General features: G+C 31.9%; 2 protein-coding genes, 2 long non-coding RNA genes and 1 pseudogene across 11 annotated transcripts in view; 3 read left to right on the plus strand and 2 right to left on the minus strand.

Annotated features, from left to right (window-relative positions):
• LOC102626669 (uncharacterized) overlaps positions 1 to 18491 on the minus strand; it is a 160017-nt gene that overhangs the window by 87783 nt on the left and 53743 nt on the right. The gene's annotated exons all lie outside the window — the stretch shown is intronic.
• The window catches only part of LOC102616865 (disease resistance protein RPV1-like), a 160119-nt gene that overhangs the window by 77420 nt on the left and 64208 nt on the right, over positions 1 to 18491 (plus strand). The window lies entirely within an intron of this gene.
• On the plus strand, positions 655 to 4441 carry LOC127900901 (uncharacterized). Its single transcript, XR_008052774.1, has 4 exons — positions 655 to 1782; positions 1893 to 2502; positions 2612 to 2731; positions 2930 to 4441. It is a non-coding gene; the product is annotated as an uncharacterized LOC127900901 (long non-coding RNA).
• On the minus strand, positions 5448 to 10704 carry LOC127901200 (uncharacterized; annotated as a pseudogene).
• Positions 14606 to 17241, plus strand: LOC102624200 (uncharacterized). Of its 2 annotated transcripts, XR_008052766.1 has the most exons (4): positions 14606 to 15075; positions 15526 to 15706; positions 16429 to 16512; positions 16813 to 17241. It is a non-coding gene; the product is annotated as an uncharacterized LOC102624200 (long non-coding RNA). The 2 variants fall into 2 exon arrangements; XR_001506652.3 differs by having other exon boundaries at positions 14610 to 15706.

Here is an 18491-nt window from a genome sequence, read left to right on the forward strand (position 1 = left end):
AAATATACATACAAAACAAAACTAACACAATTCTGATTTTTTTTTAATTATAGAATAAACTACCCAAAAAAACCTCTCTTTTTGTTAATTAATTTTTTTTCACTCGCAATTATTCCTCCTAAATTCTATCCCTTTTCTGGAAAAAAAATATAAACTCGCACTCAAACCTTTTTTTTTTTTTATCACACAATATTTTTTTTTCACTCTTGTGTAATCTCTCTTCCCCACTCACACACACATTACTCTTTACACTTTACAATTCCCAATACTTCTCTCCACCCTCACGTTTCATTCACACACTTTTTTTTTTTCACTCACGCCTCCTTTTTTTCTTTTTACAGTTTTTTTTCTCTTTTAATAAAACACCCACAACTCTCAAAATTTATGCACAAATACTTATGCACAAAACACTCACACTTTTTTTTTTTTTTAAAGATTCACGCCAATCTCTCTCTCTTTTTTCAATTTCGTGTAACAACAAAATACACAACGCACTTATTATTTTTTGTTTTTTCAAAACTCACTGCCCCTTTTTTTTCTTTTAATTCCCTGCACATGCATGCACACCTTACAAGATGCACACACCCACGTTTTTTTTTAATTCCCTGCACATGCACAACACCTTTTTTTTTTTTTTTCAGAACTCACACCATTTTTTTTTAAATTCCTTACACTTGCACAAAGTACAACACACTCAGACTTCACTGGAATCAACTTTTCAACGAAGATTCTAGTGAAGATGATGAAGGACCGGTGCTACCAGAAAATAACCAAGCGTCTCGGCAAATTGACTATCGACTGAAAATTGAAATTCCACAATTTGATGGCCTATTCATGATCGAGGAATTTCTTGATTGGCTAGCTGAAGTTGAAAAATTCTTTGACTATTGGGGGACTGAAGAGCACATGAAAGTCAAATTGGTGGCCTATCGACTGAAAGGAGGTGCGCTTGCTTGGTGGGATCAATTACAAACAACAAGAATTTGACAAGGAAAGCACAAAGTTCGAACTTGGCAACGCATGAGAAAATTAATGATTGAGCATTTTCTTCCTCCAGATTATGAGCAGACACTTTTCAGTCTGTATCAACATTGTCGGCAAGCCAACCGAATAGTACATGAGTATGTTACAGAATTTCACAAGCTTGTTGCATGCATGGATGTTCGTAAGATTGAAAATCAAAAGATTTCGAGGTTCATTGATGGACTTCGCACCAATATTCAAGATGAAGTATTCAAGCAGTCACATCACACTCTGTCTAGTGCAATACAACTGGCCTTGAAGATTGAAGCAAAACTCAACAAAAGAGGCACCCGTATTCAGGTTTCTTCACAATCTTCTACACCACCACAAAAGCCTGACTAGAATAAATGAAAGACAATAACCAGACCACATAAAGAAATGCCTAGGCCAAATTTCTCCCAGAACCAACCGGCGGGATGATTACAAAATGAACCAGTGAACAAATCCAAATCAACCAATCCCTATGCAGTCCTAAGGGGAAACAAATGTTATCGTTGTGGTCAGACGGGTCATTACTCTAATCAGTGTCGACAAAGTAAACTGGTCAACTTGGCCACACAGGATGATGACGTTGAAGAAGAGGAGTATCCGAAGGATGATGAGTATGAAAAAGAAGACGCATTGAAGGAATTCACCTATGAAGATGAAGGAGTATCATTAGTAATAAGACTAATAAGACGACTAATGTATACCTCGAAGAAAGATGAGAGCATTCAACGACATAACATCTTCAAAACACGGTGCACGGTCAACCAACAGGTATGTGATCTTATCATTGATAGTGAAAGTAGTGAGAGCATAGTATCCAAGACCATGGTAGATAAATTGTAATTACCAACTCAATCACACCCATTTCCATACCGCATTAGGTGGATTAAAGATGTCAGCGAGACAAAGGTGACCGAACAGTGTCGTGTTCCTTTCTCTATCGGTAAGTATAAAGACGAGGTAATGTGTGATGTTGTTGATATGGATGCTTGTCATATGTTATTTGGTCGTCCTTGGCAATTTGATTTAAATATAGTGCATAATGGCAAAAATAATACTTATACATTTTATAAAGACAACATGAAGTTTATTCTTGCCTCAATGAAGCATTCTAACACTCCAACATGCTCAAAGACCAGGAACAACCTTCTTTTGGTGCCCAAAGATGTTCTTATCTCACAAAGTGTACCAGATTCAATTCAACCCTTATTGGTAGAATTCACTGATGTTGTTCCCGATGAATTACCAATTGGATTACCTCCGCTTAGAGATATCCAGCACCACATTGATCTTATTCCTGGAGCAAACTTACCACACTACCGCATGAGTCCTAAAGAATATTAGATTCTGCATGAACAAGTTGAGGATCTTCTCAAGAAAGGCCTGGTTCGAGAAAGTATGAGCCATGTAGCTGTACCCACACTCCTAACTCCAAAGAAAGATGGAAGCTGGAGAATGTGCATAGATAGTCGAGCCATCAATAAGATTACGGTATGATATTGTTTTCATATTCCTCGATAAAGATAACATGCTTGACAGATTAGGAGGATCAAAATTATTTTCTAACATTGATCTGCGGAATGGGTACCATCAAATTCAGATTTGCCTTGGTGATGAGTGGAAAACAGCGTTTAAAACTCATGAGGGTCTGTACGAGTGGCTAGTTATGCCCTTTGGTCTATCGAATGCTCCAAGCACTTTCATGAGGTTAATGAATCAGGTATTTCAACCTTTCATTGGAAAATTTGTTGTTGTTTATTTTGATGACACCTTAATTTACAGCCATAGCGAGAAGATTATATTCAACATTTAAAGGAAGTATTTGAGGTGTTACGAAAGAACAAGTTGTATGCCAATCTTAAAAAATGTAGCTTTATGAAAGACAACTTAATTTTTTTGGGCTTTGTTGTGAGTTCAGACGGAATCAAAGTCGATCAAGAAAATGTGAAAGCTATTCGAGAATGGCCGACACTGAAGACAATTTCAGATGTTCGAAGTTTTCATGGCCTTGCAGTCTTTTACAAACGATTTGTGAAGGACTTCAGCACCATAGCTGCACCACTTACAGACTGTTTAAAGCAAAAACAATTTGTTTGGACAAAAACAACAGAACAAAGCTTTACGATCTTGAAGGAGAAGCTTACAAATGCACCAGTGCTTACACTTTCTGACTTTAACAAGATTTTTGAAGTCGGTTGTGATGCTTCTGGAGTGGGAATTGGAGCTGTTCTATCTCAAGAAATAAAGCCAATTGCCTTTTTCAGTGAGAAGCTCACCGAAGCCAGAAAGAAATGGTCAACATATGAGCAAGAATTATATGCAATTGTTCGCACTTTGCAACAATGGGAGCCATATCTAATTCAAAAAGAATTCATCATAAACATGGATCATCAAGCTCTCAAGTATCTCAACAATTCCTCTAAAGCCAATCGAATGCATGCGAGATGGATTGCCTACATTCAGAAGTTCACTTTCTCTCTCAAACACAAGTCAGGCCAATTGAACAAAGTCGCTGATGCATTGAGTCGTCGAGTTATGTTATTGACTAGTGCTCATAATGAAATAATTGGTTTTGATTATTTGAAAATTTTGTATGCAGATGACGAGGATTTTCATGAAGAATGGCAAAAGTGCACTAGCGGAGTTGCAAGTAAACACCAATTACATGATGAATTTTTAATCTTTGAAGATCGTCTATGTATTCCATGAGGATCACTAAGAGAACACATCATTCAAGAGCTACAAGCTGGAGGTTTAGGGGGTCATATGGGATGTGACAAAACCATTTCATTGGTAGAAGCTCGATATTTATGGCCTCATCTCAAACGTGATATTGAGAAATGTGTCAAACATTGTTATACATGCTGGACTGCAAAAGGACAAGCTCAGAATACTGGGTTATACATGCCACTTCCTATTCCAAATGCACATTGTGAAGACTTGTCCATGGATTTCATTTTAGGATTACCACAAACACAGAAAGGTTTAGATTCTATCTTTGTTGTGGTAGATCGTTTTTCTAAAATGGCTCATTTTATTCCATGCAGGAAAACTTCGGATGCTACCTACATTGCCCAACTATTCTTTCGATAAATTGTTCGTCTACATGGATTGCCAAAGACAATAGTTTCTGATTGTGATAGCAAATTTCTTAGTCATTTTTGGCGTACTTTATGGAAAAGACTTGATACAACTTTACAATTTAGTAGCACTTATCATCCACAAACGGATGGGCAGACTGAAGTCACCAATCGCACACTTATCATCCAACTTCTGGCTCGGGAACATGCATAGCCAAGGTCGGAGCTTGGGGGAAATTCTACCGGGGCCAAATTTAAAATTCCAACTTTTATGCTATTATATATTAGTGTCTAAGTGGGCTTTAGTGGACTTGGCTAATTTGTTTCTTATTTTTTTATGCTATCATTGGTGGGCCTAACAGTAAAATTACAATATTATCTAATATATAAACTTTATACATTTATTGTGCAAGGGCTAGTATGGACATTTTACACTAACTTTTCATATTTTATTTAAAAACCCTAAAAAATTTTAAAATTCTACAAGGACCATGGCATCTTCTAGTCTTATATGGCCTCCACCCTTGTGCGTACCTGTGCCCATGCCTCCATGGTATATGAAAAACCAGCTAGCTTATCTGAAGCACCAAATAACCAGGCATGCTCCTTCCCTGATTCTACCTCTATGAGACTGACTACGACAAAACTTTTTATTTATTTATTTATGAGGCTTATTCCACTATTATATGAAAAATTTACTGATATTCCTCAAAAATCAAAATAATTTGCCTGAAATGAATATCAAGTGCTTTACTAAAATACTCCATGTCATGGTGTCTCCACCCAATAAGTTTTGCAAACCCATCTCATTTTTTAAAAAATAATTATAAAAAGTATATACTATTTTTAAAAATCTTCAAATACAAAAGAGCTTTAGAGGATTAATTAAATAAATCCATTTTAATTTACTTTTTTGTGACTCAATTTTTTTTATCATATTTGACTACAAAGATTGCTTTGGCACAAGTTTAAATAGACTATTTTACTGTTATAAGGTAAAACTAACAAGAATTTACTTTAATATTTTTCTAGTTTTATACCAAAGTCATTGTTTTTAATTGTACTTTATTAGTATGAGTTTTAATCTTTAATTAAACTAACATAGTATCTTTATGGCATGATACTCATATAAATTATTGGGATGTCAATTTTATATTATTTACACATAAAGGTAGTGAAAATAATAATTAGATTTTATTTAAAAATATTATATTATAAGTTACAAATTTTAATATCTAAATTATTAGACACAATAACTCATGTTTATTGGGGTAATTTAGTCGCTATCTATCATAATAATTAAATACTAAAATAAAACTTGTATTAAAGATTATGATAAAAGATGGTCAAAGAAACCTAAGATGCAACAAATCCCTTCACTGTGAAAATTAGATCAAGCAGAGCTTGCATTCCCTATAGTTAAAAAAGGAAGAAAAAAAAAATCATTACTATTAGGCTTAAATTTTAATTAAACAAAAGACGAAGCAAGAGTGAATAGAGTAATACCAAAGCAAATTTTGGATTGTTAGGTCCAATTTGTGGACCAACTTCAGAACTTCTAATATTAGACTTAGGAGGAGGGATCTGAAAAAGCTGTTGCAACAGCGAGTACGTACACATCAAGATTCACGCTGCTCCTCACTTTGAGGGCCAAAAGAGTGCGGAGGCGCGACAAGGCTGACGCGCGATTCTTCTACTGCAATCGGTCTCCGGCGGCCTGCACTATGACGCCGGTCGGTACGTGCTTGAGACGAACGGCCGATTCGCGCTTGTTCCGGTGCTGACCGCCTGGTCCCGACAATTTGAACGTGTCCATTTCGCATTCGTGAAACAGTTCATCATCTGCCAATTCTAAGTAATTCTTCTTCGAAGAAGAAGTTGAAGAACAATTGCCATTCGGGCTGTAATTGCAAGACAAGAACGGTGGCTGATAATTCCAGCAACACATTCTTATAGTAGGCCCAGCCTAATCCAGCGCAGTCGCGCTAATGAGCGACTTCTCCCCTATCTTATATGCAATGATTATGTGCTGGTTGGATGTAGTTTATCTAATAAATCTTTACTTAGGGCTAATTTGAAATTGCGAAGGCTAATGAAATAAACTACTTATACTGTATAGATGAAATAAGCTGCTAATTAAAAAAATAGCTTGGTGTTTGATAAACTGTGCTGTTGCAAATGCTGTGAGTTTGAAAAGTAGAGTACATGCATTTGATAAATTTTATTATAAAAGTGATGCTTTATTATATGATGACCAAAATAAATATAAGTTTAAATTGCCTTGTACTTTTAGAGTATGTTTAATAAATTATTTAGACATACCTTTTCTTCTTAAATAGGTAAAATTGCATTAAAAAAACTCAATTAACGACATGGATATAGAAGAAAATTATGGATAAAGAAAAAATATATAGGAAAAAAATATGAACTTACTAGATAAAAATTAGGTATAAAAAATATAAATATATATAGATTAAACTTTAAAAGCCATAGTTATGGAATTACAATATGAACTTATTGGAAAAAAAAACTGAAGAAAATGTACGTGGTTACGACGATAACTAAATTATGGTGGTAATATGATATCTAATGATTTATATATTAGGGTTTATAAATAAGTAAGATATAATTGTCTTTTTATTAAAATACTAGGATTGTAATAGGAATTTTCAAAAAGTGTTGCAGCATATTGAATAAATTGCTTATGAAAAGCAACCACCTATCTGCTTTTAAAAGCTGCTAATAAAATAAAGAAAATTATGAAATAAGTTGCTTTTACAAAATTTATCAAACATTATTTTTGTCAAAAATTATGAAATAAGCTGGTTATTGAACTTCAACCCCAATACCAAACGGGACCTTAATCTTATATGTTCTTTTTAAAATTTTTATTGTTATTTAGTTATTTTTTTAGTACCACTTTTAAAGACTAAATAAGATATTTTGCCTCTACTAATAAAAGCTCAAACTTTAGGCTTTCGGGAGTACAAGTTTAAAATGTTAAAATGTTTAAAATATATTCTTTATTTATTTGACAATCTTATTTCATTTGTTTATAACATAACTTTAAAAAACTTGTCTATTAAATTAAATTTATAATTTGTGATAAAAGTTTTCAGTGACAACCAAACAATTAAATTTCTTTTTAGTTACTCTATTTATAAAAGTTTTACTGACAAAAGCTCTATTTAAACAAGTTCTATTTAAAAGTTATACCAAACGGACGCAACAGTATCATTGATGCAAGCAATGTTATTCAATTATTTTTGAACTCATGGTGGCTCTGTATCATTTGCAAAATACTGTTATAAGAGAGAGGGATATTATTTATGTTGGAATATTCTCAAAACAAATGGCGTGCCTTAAAAGGTGTCTTATTGTAAAATACATCTAACTAAATATTGTCATATACAAGAAAAATGTATCTTTTCTTCTTTTAAAGATGTATCTATTCATGGTGCCATATTTTTATTTGAAATGATGATGGTTTATCTTGGACCAGTGATGATTTAATTTAAATTTTAATCCAATAACCATGGATAGAGGGTGTCATAAAAGGTAACAACCCAAATGAAGGAGCACATGATTATGTATAAATAAAAGTCGCAACATTTTCTATAAATAGAAGTTACGCCATTTCGTGATCCATATATCTTCTTGCACCACTCTTTTTTTCTTTTTTTTATTTTAATCCCTCTTTCCTAAAACGAATTTATGCATAATACATCTATATTTTATGCATGAAATCTCTAATATATTGTTTTTTTGCAGGAACAATATATTAATTTTTCGTAAGCTTACAACATACAAGGGTATTTAGGTTTGCTTTTATTAGTGCATAATACAGGCAAATAAAACAAGCACTTCATTATATCATGGAGACACATTTACTTAACTCATATATGTCACTCAATTGGAGGAGGGAGTAACTAACGTCTTGAGGAAAGCAACATTGTGTCTCGCAGCACTGTCAATTCTTACAATTTACTATTATTATTATGATTATTATTATTCTTTGTACCTATAAAGTTTCATCAATTATTTCTCCAATTTGCCACAATTATTATTCCCCAAGAATATATTTCCAATATTTATTTCACATATTTACTTCTGCTACTAGTATGATAACAAATGATGCCTTTTTGATCTACATCAGTTTCTAGATCCATTTTATTGATAACTAACCGAACGCACCATCCATTATTTAATTTATGGATCAAATAAGTCATAAGTAGTTGAAATAGAATGTTTGTTTGGTAGATAATTTCGATTTTTAAAATAGTTTAAAAGATTTTCAAACATAAGTACAATATTATACAATTGAAGCCTAGTCCAACATAGAAAATCAAATAAAATTAATTTTCATCACTACTCGAGAGACTCAAAAGAGTACTAAGGTAGCATTTGATTTTTTTTTAATCTAAAATTTGAATAGGTCTGAATTTAGGTGAAGTCTTAACATAAATGTCTAACTAATATGTTTATTTTTTTAATATCTGAAAATTAAGCGACATCTTATTTTTTTTAATTTAAAAAAAATAAACATGGTTATTTGACATTTTTGTCCTTATAAGTCAAAATGAATAAATGGATTAGGCTTTATAGCTTAGGAAATAACTATATTTAATAGAAATATCTTTAGGATAGAGTATTTACTTTCCATTCATATATGGTTATGACTTATGAGTACGAAAGCACAAAAGCCGTGTGTTGAAAGTATGGTGTTCATGTGGAAATTTCAGCTAAAAGTCCACAAAGCAGTGAAATTAATCAGTCATCGTGCAGTCCGCGGTGCTTGGACAATGAGACGACATTGAAAAATAATCAGTCATCGATTTATTCTACGGAGTCAAGCAAATTTGATTCAATAATTGTTTCATGCCATCAAAATCTCTCCCTAATTAATCCAACTGTTTCTGTAAAAATTATGGCTTCTTTTTCTCGAAACAACAAGAAATATGATGTTTTTGTTAGTTTCAGAGCAGAGGACACCCGTGACAACTTTACTAGTCATCTCTATTCTGCTCTGTCTCGACAAAATATCCAAACTTTCATTGACGACCAATTGAACAGAGGAGATGACATTTCGGAGTCACTTTTGAATGCAATGAAGCATCAGCCATTTCAGTTATCCTTTTCTCTGAAGGCTATGCCTCTTTTAGATCGTGTCTCGATGAACTTGAGAAGATCCTCGAGTGCAAGAGAGAGTATGGACAGATTGTGATTCCAGTTTTCTATCGGGTTGATCCATCAGACGTGAGAAACCAAACGGGGTCTTTTGGGATTTCATTTTCGAAGCTTGAAGAAAGATTTAAGGAGAATTCAGAGAAGCTGCAGACTTGGAGGAATGCTTTGAAGGCAGCAGCCAGTCTGTCTGGCTTTCATTCTCAAAACATCAGGTGAAAAGTTACTTTTAATTTCGCATACTAATATTTAACACTGTAAATAGAATTCACGCAGCACTCTTAGTTACATTTTCCAGATGCTAAACTACACTTTTAAATTTTTTTAGGCATCAGATTCTAGACTTCTTGAATTTCCCCACTTTTGAGCCCATATATTTTTGCTGCATTAATAACAAAAGCTCCAGAAGTTTACAATATATTTTAACAAAATTAATGGCGTTCTGTCTTTTTTTAAGCAATTTCAATCTCTCACTCATACACCATTATGAAAAAAAAAATCTCCCACAAATTAATAAATACTACTTATTCTGATTATTTTTATAAAATTTGATAGCTCTCCTTGTACCATCATTTTACAAAATTATCTCTGTGAAAAAAAATAAGTGGTATATATTAATTTCAATCGAAAACTGGCAATTTCCTTTTTTTCATAGTTGCTGCAAATCCCTCCTATTTGAAGTTACCGGTGATAATTTTATGTATTTGCTAGGCCTGAATCGGAACTTATAAAGGAAGTTGTTAATCACATTTTGAAGAGACTGGATGAAGTGTTTCGGGCGCGTGATAACTAAAACCACCTGGTTGGAGTGGAATCAAAAGTTGAGGAATTTGAATCTCTGTTAGGTGTTGAGTCGAAAGATGTTTTAATAGAAAACAAAAAACGAAGCAAGAGTGAATAGGGTAATACCAAAGCAAATTTAGGATTGTTAGGCCCAATTTGTGGACCAACTTCTGAACTTCTAATAGTAGACTTAGGAGGAAGGATTTGATGAAGTTGCGGCGGCGGCGAATACGCATCAAGATTCACACTGCTCCTCACTTTGAGGGCCAAAAGAGTGCGGAGGCGCGACAAAGCTGACGCGCGATTCTTGTGCTGCGATCGGTCTTCGGCGGCCTGCGCTATGACGCCGGTCGGTGCGTGCTTGAGACGTACGGCGGATTCGCGCTTGTTGCGGTGCTGACCTCCTGGTCCCGACGATTTGTACGCGTCCATTTCGCATTCGCGAAACAGCTCATCGTCGGTCAATTCTAAGTAATTCTTCGAAGAAGAAGAAGAAGAAGTTGAAGAACAATTGTCATTGGTGCTGTAAATTGCAAGACAAGAACAATGGCTGATAATTCCCGCGATGCTTGTACGACGGAAAGTTTATATTTTTCCTTCCGAGTTGGGGAATCCGAAGCAGGAATTGAGCGGCCAGCGCCATCATCAATTTCAATTTCAATTTCCCTCTCTGTGTATGTGATAATCAAAGCAAAGCTTCTTACTGGTAACACATTCATATAGCAGGCCCAGCCCAATCCAGCCCAGTCGAGCAGGTGAGCAATGTTATTATTTTATTATTTTTGAACTCGCGGTGGCCCTGTATTATTTGCAAAATTCTCATGTAAGGGAGAGAATATATTTTATACTGGAATATTTTCAAAATAAATGGAGCTTTAAATAAGTGTTTGATTGTAAAGATATGTCTAATTAAACAGTGTCAAATATAATAAAAATATATTCTTCTATTCAAAGATGCATCCATTCATGGTTTTATACTTCAATTTGAAATAGTGATGGTTTATTTTAGACCAGTGATGATCTAATTCAAATTTTGATTTAATAACCATAAATGAAAGGGTATCATGAAATGTGACAATCCAAATAAAAAAGTACATAATTATTTATAAATAGAAGTCAGGACCTTTCTGTGATCCATCAAATCTTCCTATCGTACTCTTTTTTTCTCTAGAAAAACTACATTTGTAATGTGTCTCGAAGCACCATCAATTCTTACCTATATTTCAATTAAAATAAGAGTGAAATTATTGGCACCCCTTCATTATTCTTATAAAACCCTATTGCAAATAAAATTACAGTTAAGAGCAAAGAAGAAATAAACACATGTAGGATTTTTTTTCCCAACAAATTACTTACATTAATAATCAATCCTTTTTGTTAATTTCCTACCTATTATTTCTTATGTAACTAAGATAAATTGTATAAATTTAGAATAATCTATTTTTCTTTTCCTATTTCTTATCGATTAAATATTTTTGTACTCAAGATTACTTTCAAACTACAATCTAAAATATGTGTTATTTAAGCTAATGATTAGCATTCAAACTTTATCACCTAAAAAACTTTTTAATTTGTATGTAGGATAACAATAAGATTGCAAAAGACATGAAAAATAGCACAATACTACTTTGAGTTTTAACAATAAAAAAATATTAAATGAAAAACTAAAAGAGCACTTTTAAAATAAAAGGAAATTTTTGGAAATAAATAAAATATAACTGAAAAAAGAGTTTGATGAGGAGACTAGAGGGGTGCCAATAGTCCAACTTTTAAAATAAAGTTTTATCAATTATTGATCCCTTTTTCTGCAATTATTATTCCCCACAGATATTTCTCCAATATTTTATTTCATATATTTACTTCTACTATACCCTAACAAAAGATGCCTTTTTGGACTACATTAGTTTCTACTTTCTAGATGCATTTTATTAATAAATTAAATAAAGGTACCATCCATTGTTCAATTTCTCTATTTTTTTCTCTAAATAACCACTTTCTATCAACCCTCTTAAAATTTATTAAGGAATCTATGTTGAAGACCATTTCATCCTTAGTATTGTGTAAATGTGTAAAAATACATTTTACACTTTGAAATTTTAAATGACCTTCTCTTAGCATAAATTTATAAAACAAATGCCTTTAACTAAGGGACAAATTTTAGAATACATGATAAGTACCATATCAACCATATAGAAAGTGAATCATGCTATGATATATGTGCACTTATTTTGAAAAATCATCATGTAAATAATGGTTATATTGAATCTAAGTAAGTGCATATCATACATGACACAACCCGGCCCAGCCTCTCTGCCGGATTCGAGGTGAATCATGTGATCTTATATCTAAAGCTTGTGACATAAATTTAATTCATTAATGCATAACACTAGTCTCGGCCTTTGTTATAAACATATAATAACATATGTGTCTCATTCAAAAATTTATTCAAAACATGCATAGTTCACATCTTACTGTACTGACATACACTTTAGATATATGCATATAAAAATAAACATGCTCAAAATATAAGTTATGCAGTAATGCGTGTTGTGGCCCAACCTCAACTGATTAGAAACTGAACTGCACAAAATCTTACGAAAATCTTAAAGAAATGGGGTAAATAGGAAAATAATATTCTTGTGGCTAAGTGAATGGATATAATTATATATATATATATATATTAGTGTTATAGTGCTTGTAAATAATTGTATGACATAACTTTGCATTGAACTCATTACACAAGCAAACATAAAATCATATATATATACATGATAAAACTGCACCAAATAATATCTAGGAGAAATAACTCTCAATACTCACTGGAATCATCATTGCACAAGTAAAGTGGGGGAAAAACCTCTCAATACTCAGTGGAATTAACTACATCACAAGGGCCGAGTAATCTAACTCTCAATGCATATACATAGAGCCTATGGGGAAGGTTACACAAATGGTATATGGCAATCACATCTCATGATTCAATCAATCATATAATGTGCGTACTTATAATCATAACTTGATACTAAATCATACTATCAAGCATAAATACTTTGTATAATACATATAAGTAATAATAGTAATCCACTTACAAAACATGTTTCACTCCGGGGTTCGTTGGAGCTCCTATGGATTCCTTAATTCTTGGATTTCTCCTAAAAATAGGGTTAAAAAATTAACTGTTAGAATTGATATAAAAACTTTTACGTATGACATAAACTAAATCATAATTGTTCAAATTTCTTAAATACGTTACCTACTGACTTACTGGATATAGATATAACTATCCAACTCTCTTTCCTATAATATTTCCTCTCAATTCCTCTTTTCAAAATTATTTTTCACTCTTGGTTTTTCTTTTCTTTATTTTTTCTTCTTCATCTTTTGTTCTTCTGTTCTTTTCCTCTTCTTTCTTCATCTTTTCTTCTTTTGTTCTTTTCCTCTTCTCTTTTCCTTTTGTTTTCTTCCCTTCTCACCTTTCCCTTTTTTTTCTTTTCTCTTTGGATTGCTTTGTTTTAGTTTGATTCTTGAAAATGGTGACAGTTGCTTCAATTCTTTAGTTTATATATATCCATTACCTCCAATCATGCATGACAAGCACATAGCATGCATGTGCTTAGTGTTAAGCTAACAGCTTGCTAATTAGCCACATGTGCTCCCTCACTACTACAAAAATGTAAAACAATGACCCATACATTATAACGGTTTATTTAAAAAACCATCATTAAAAATATTTAATGACGGTTATTATATGAACGGTCCTAATATATAATATTTATAATGACGGTTCTATTATAAAACCGTCATTAAATATCATGCCAAAATATAATTTTACTTTTAACGATGGTTACTTGTAAAAACAGTCATTATAAATTTCAAACTTTTAATGACGGTTCTATTATATAACCGTCATTAAATATCAAGTTATTATTTTTAATGACAGTTTATAAAAAAAACCGTTATTAAAAGTCATTATATATTAAGTTGTTACTTTTTATGACAGTTTTACTATATAACCGTCATTAAATATCAAGTTATTATTTTTAATGACGGTTTACAAAAAAAAAAAATCGTCATTAAAAGTCATTATTACTTTTTATGACGGTTCTATTATATGACCGTCATTAAATATCAAGTTATTATTTTTAATGACGGTTTATAAAAAAACCGTCATTAAAAGTCATTACATATTAAACTATTATTTTTTATGACAGTTCTACTATATAACCGTCATTAAATATAAAGTCATTACTTTTAATGACAGTTTTTAAACAAAACTGTCATTAAAAATCACTAATGACGGTTATATATATAAACTGTCATTAACTATAAAATTTTACTTTTAATGACAATTTTATTTAAAAACCGTCATTAAAAAGCCACAATATTTTTAATGACGGTGTTTAATAACCGTCATCGAATATAAAGAATCGTTTTTAATACATTTCATGACCGTTTTATAATAACCGTCGTTATATGTTATTTGCCTTAAAAAATTAAAAAAAAAAACAAATGCCGATAAAAGGAATAAAGGTTGCCAATGATATAAAGAATCGTTTTGGGACAAGCACCATCCACATAGTCGCGCAATCCCTAACCACTCACATTCCTTATCTTCTTCTTCAATTTTCACGAATTACAATCACAACAACTCACTCAGTCACACACACCAGCCCTAACCTTACCTAAGCTATCAAACACCAATGCCGCTGCCGCTGTCAAATCGATTCAAGTGCTCCGGCGCTGAGTCTAGCCGTCCTTGAGCCGATTTGCTTCCTTTTTCTGCCGCCGCTGTCAATCTCTGCCATTCTTGAGCCGATTCACTTCCGCAAAACAGCTGCTGTCATCTCTGCCGACATTGCCTCTGTGTTCGTTCACCGTCAGATGCAGGGTAATTGTGGTGACACTGCCTCCGCTGTCAAGTCAGATCAAATTTTCTAGGTGCTATCTTGAAAATGTTGGTGAGATTGTTGCCAATGATATTCTAAAATTTTGAATTCAGGGTTATTGTTTCACCACTGTGAGTTGCTTTCTCCAATTTTGCAATTCTTTCCCCTTAATTTGCTTGAAATATTTGCTCGTTGGATTTATTTCCTCTTCATTTATAATCGATTTGGTGATTTTGTGTTGTGTAGCTTGTACCTTAGTCTCTCCTTTTCCTTTCATAATATTATAAAATATGTCGTGCACTTTGGCCTTTCGTTTCTTGATTTTCTTGGTTAATGAATTTGGAAAAAGAGTGAATTATGGGTAAGGGGATAGAAAATCACGTTGACAGAAAAGAGGACTGAAACGCCCTGATTTTTACTAAGTGGAGTTTACTTATTTGTTAAAAAAATAAATTTTAAATTATTAATGATTTAATTGTCTTATGCTTATTGTATTGTTCGTAAAATTTTTGTTACAAGTCCAGCCCATGAACCTCTTTATATTTTAGCATTTCTTTATTTATTTACGAAACGAAAACCAGCGTTCGGATTCAAAAGGAGCAAAACAGAAAAAGGAAGAAAGGAAACAAGAGAATAACAGGACGTGAGAGAGGAGAAGAGGGAGAAAGAAGAGAAAGACAAGAGAGGCTAGGTGAAGGATTTGGATTTAAAGAGAGAATTCAATTTCAGAGCAAAATATTAAATATCTGGCTTTTTGAATTTGTAAGCCTTCTTTCTCAGTTCACTTTATTCTTTTATTTTTCTTTAAAATTCTTGTTTAAATTGGCATGCATGTTGATATTGTTAAGTCATTTCTAAATTAACTTGCATGCATGATTAAAATTCTGTTTATTTAGGTATTATGTCATTGAAATTAGTCTCTTTTGCCATGCTTGTTTCAAGTTCCGATTCTTATTTGAAAAAAAAAAATTTCTATGTTTGTTCCATAATCTGTTTTGGGTATTAAAGTTGATACTACCTAGCAAATTCTAAACTGTAATGGCTGATTTCTTCTCTTATTTTTGTTTAATCTATTCAAATTCATGTATAAATTTACAGGTGTCAGATATTTGCCTAATTATCATGTATGTGTTAAATTCATTTTGGGTGAATTTTTATACTATTTAATCAACTTCAAAGTTACATGGGTTTGGCCAATTATCACATAATCTCTTCTTTGACTATTTGATTAGATTTTTGTTCATGCGTGGCTTAATTAATTTCGAAATCTTCTTACTTATAAAGCATTAATATCTTTTTCAATTAAATTCTCTAAATTTTCCTGGCTGCCGTATGAACAACTCTAGTTTTTTTTCCTTAAATAAATTTGTTTGAGTTCTAATTAATACTTTAATTTAATAGATTATAATTTAAATCTTGCAGCAGATTATAATTTATGGTGCTAATGGTATTTTTTTTATTTAATCCATTGTTTTGTTCTTCAGGCTATTGATCCTAAGATTTGCATGGTTTTATTCAAAATGCTAAATTGGGTTGTATTCCAGTGGCTGTATTTTGACGGGAAAGAAGTATGTAGTGCTACACTTCTTTTTTATTTTTTATTTATTTTATTGTCATTATTATTTAGCTTAACGGCAACCCAATTTTCTCTCTACCCTTGTGAGTGTGGTCAAACCCCAAACAAATGAAGAAGTTTTCTGGTTTTATGTCTTAAATAGAGTGCCTGTAAATATAAAATCGAGATTGAGCTAATGAGTGAAAATGGTGATACTTGGATTTTTTGAGGCTCTGCTTTTTTTTCTTTACTTTAAAAGCTAATTTGTTTAGCTTTACCTTTGATTTGAATTTTTTGTTTCTGTTCTTTGCAGCCAACCAATGAAAATGGTGATAATCGGGCTCCAATAAATATTGATTTAATAGGAACCACATTGGTAAGCCTAGTTGCAAGACAAGAACTACTTTGCAAAGCATGCTATGTGTATAATTCTGAGCATTAAGGATTCAGTTTCTGAAGGGCGAGCTTGCTGGCTGGGTATAAATGTTCCAAGTGCCAATCCCACCTTATGTAAGCACAAAATATAGTCTCCATTTCCTTTTTGGATTATATTTGTTTGTATAGTTATATGATACTGGATTTTAATTTAAGAATTTGTGCAGTACATTTTTTGACAGTTTGGAGTTAGTTTGATCAAGGTTATTTAAGTACTAAGCTGTTATAATTGAGCTTGTATGCATTTAAGTTCTTTATATGTAAATGACAATTATATCAATGTGTAATGTAAATTGAAATTTGCCAATGTGGCTTCAATTGTAAAGTTTAGAATGTGAAAACAACTATCTAAATTTTAATTTAAAAAAACAATTGAAGTATAGTAATTTTAAATTTTTTTTTTTTATTTTTACTCGTGCAAAAGATGACAATTCTTATATAAGAACAATCATCAAAGAGCGATATAAGATGACTGTTATGATACAAAACCATCATTAAAAATTGATATTTAATGATGGTTACTAAAAAAACCGTCATTAAAAATATATATTTAATGACAGTTATTAAATACCCGTCATTAAAAGTATATATTTAATGACGGTTGTTGGTAAAAAACCGTCATTAAAACTTATGTACCTATAGTATATAATGACGGTTTATTAGAATAACCGTCATAATAAGTATACATTTAATGACGGTTTTTAAACCGTCATAAAAAATGTACCCCTTTTAATGTCGCTGCCTAAGATGACGGTTTTAAAACCGTCATCTTATGTCTTTTAAAACCGTCATTAAAGGCCAATTTTGTAGTAGTGCCTTTTAACTTGCATGTACGTCACAATATTTGCATTAATTGGTTGTATTATTTTTAATATATTATAAAAAAAAATTTAATGAAGGACGTAGCCAACAATTTTATCCAGTTAAACATGTTCTTTGACATATAATACAGTTTATGGTCAAACAACTCATAAGTAGAAATTAAATTATTTTTTAATCTCAATTTTCCTTTTCTCTCAATTTTAAAATACTTTAAAAGATTTTCAAGCATAAGATACAAAGGTATACAATTGAAGCCTAATCCAACATAGAAAGATTAAATAAAATTAATTTTTATCACTACTCAAGAGACTTCAAAGGACATTAAGGTAGCGTTTATTTTTCATTTAAAATCTGAATAGGTCAAAATTTGATTAAAATCCGAATGACTTTGAATATAATGTTTCAATAACATGTTTAGTTTTTTAATATCTAAAAATTAAGTGGCATCTTGTTTGGTTTTATAATAAGAAGGGATATTATTATTCGTATACCCTAAATTTGCGCTTTTATAAAAAATACTACAACACTTTAAGGGTGTATCAGTCATCCACCCTAAATTAACAAAAGTTATCTACTGACCACTAAACTGTTAGCTGCCGTTTGAAAGTTAACAAAACTGTAGCGAATTGATGATTTTACCCTTGAAAATTATCACTTGTATACCCTTAAAATAACTTATTATCACTTTTATACCCTACAATTATTACTTGTATCATATAAAAAGATCAGATTACC

Source organism: Citrus sinensis, chromosome 3, assembly GCF_022201045.2.
Source record: "Citrus sinensis cultivar Valencia sweet orange chromosome 3, DVS_A1.0, whole genome shotgun sequence".
Classification (NCBI taxonomy): Eukaryota; Viridiplantae; Streptophyta; class Magnoliopsida; order Sapindales; family Rutaceae; genus Citrus; species Citrus sinensis.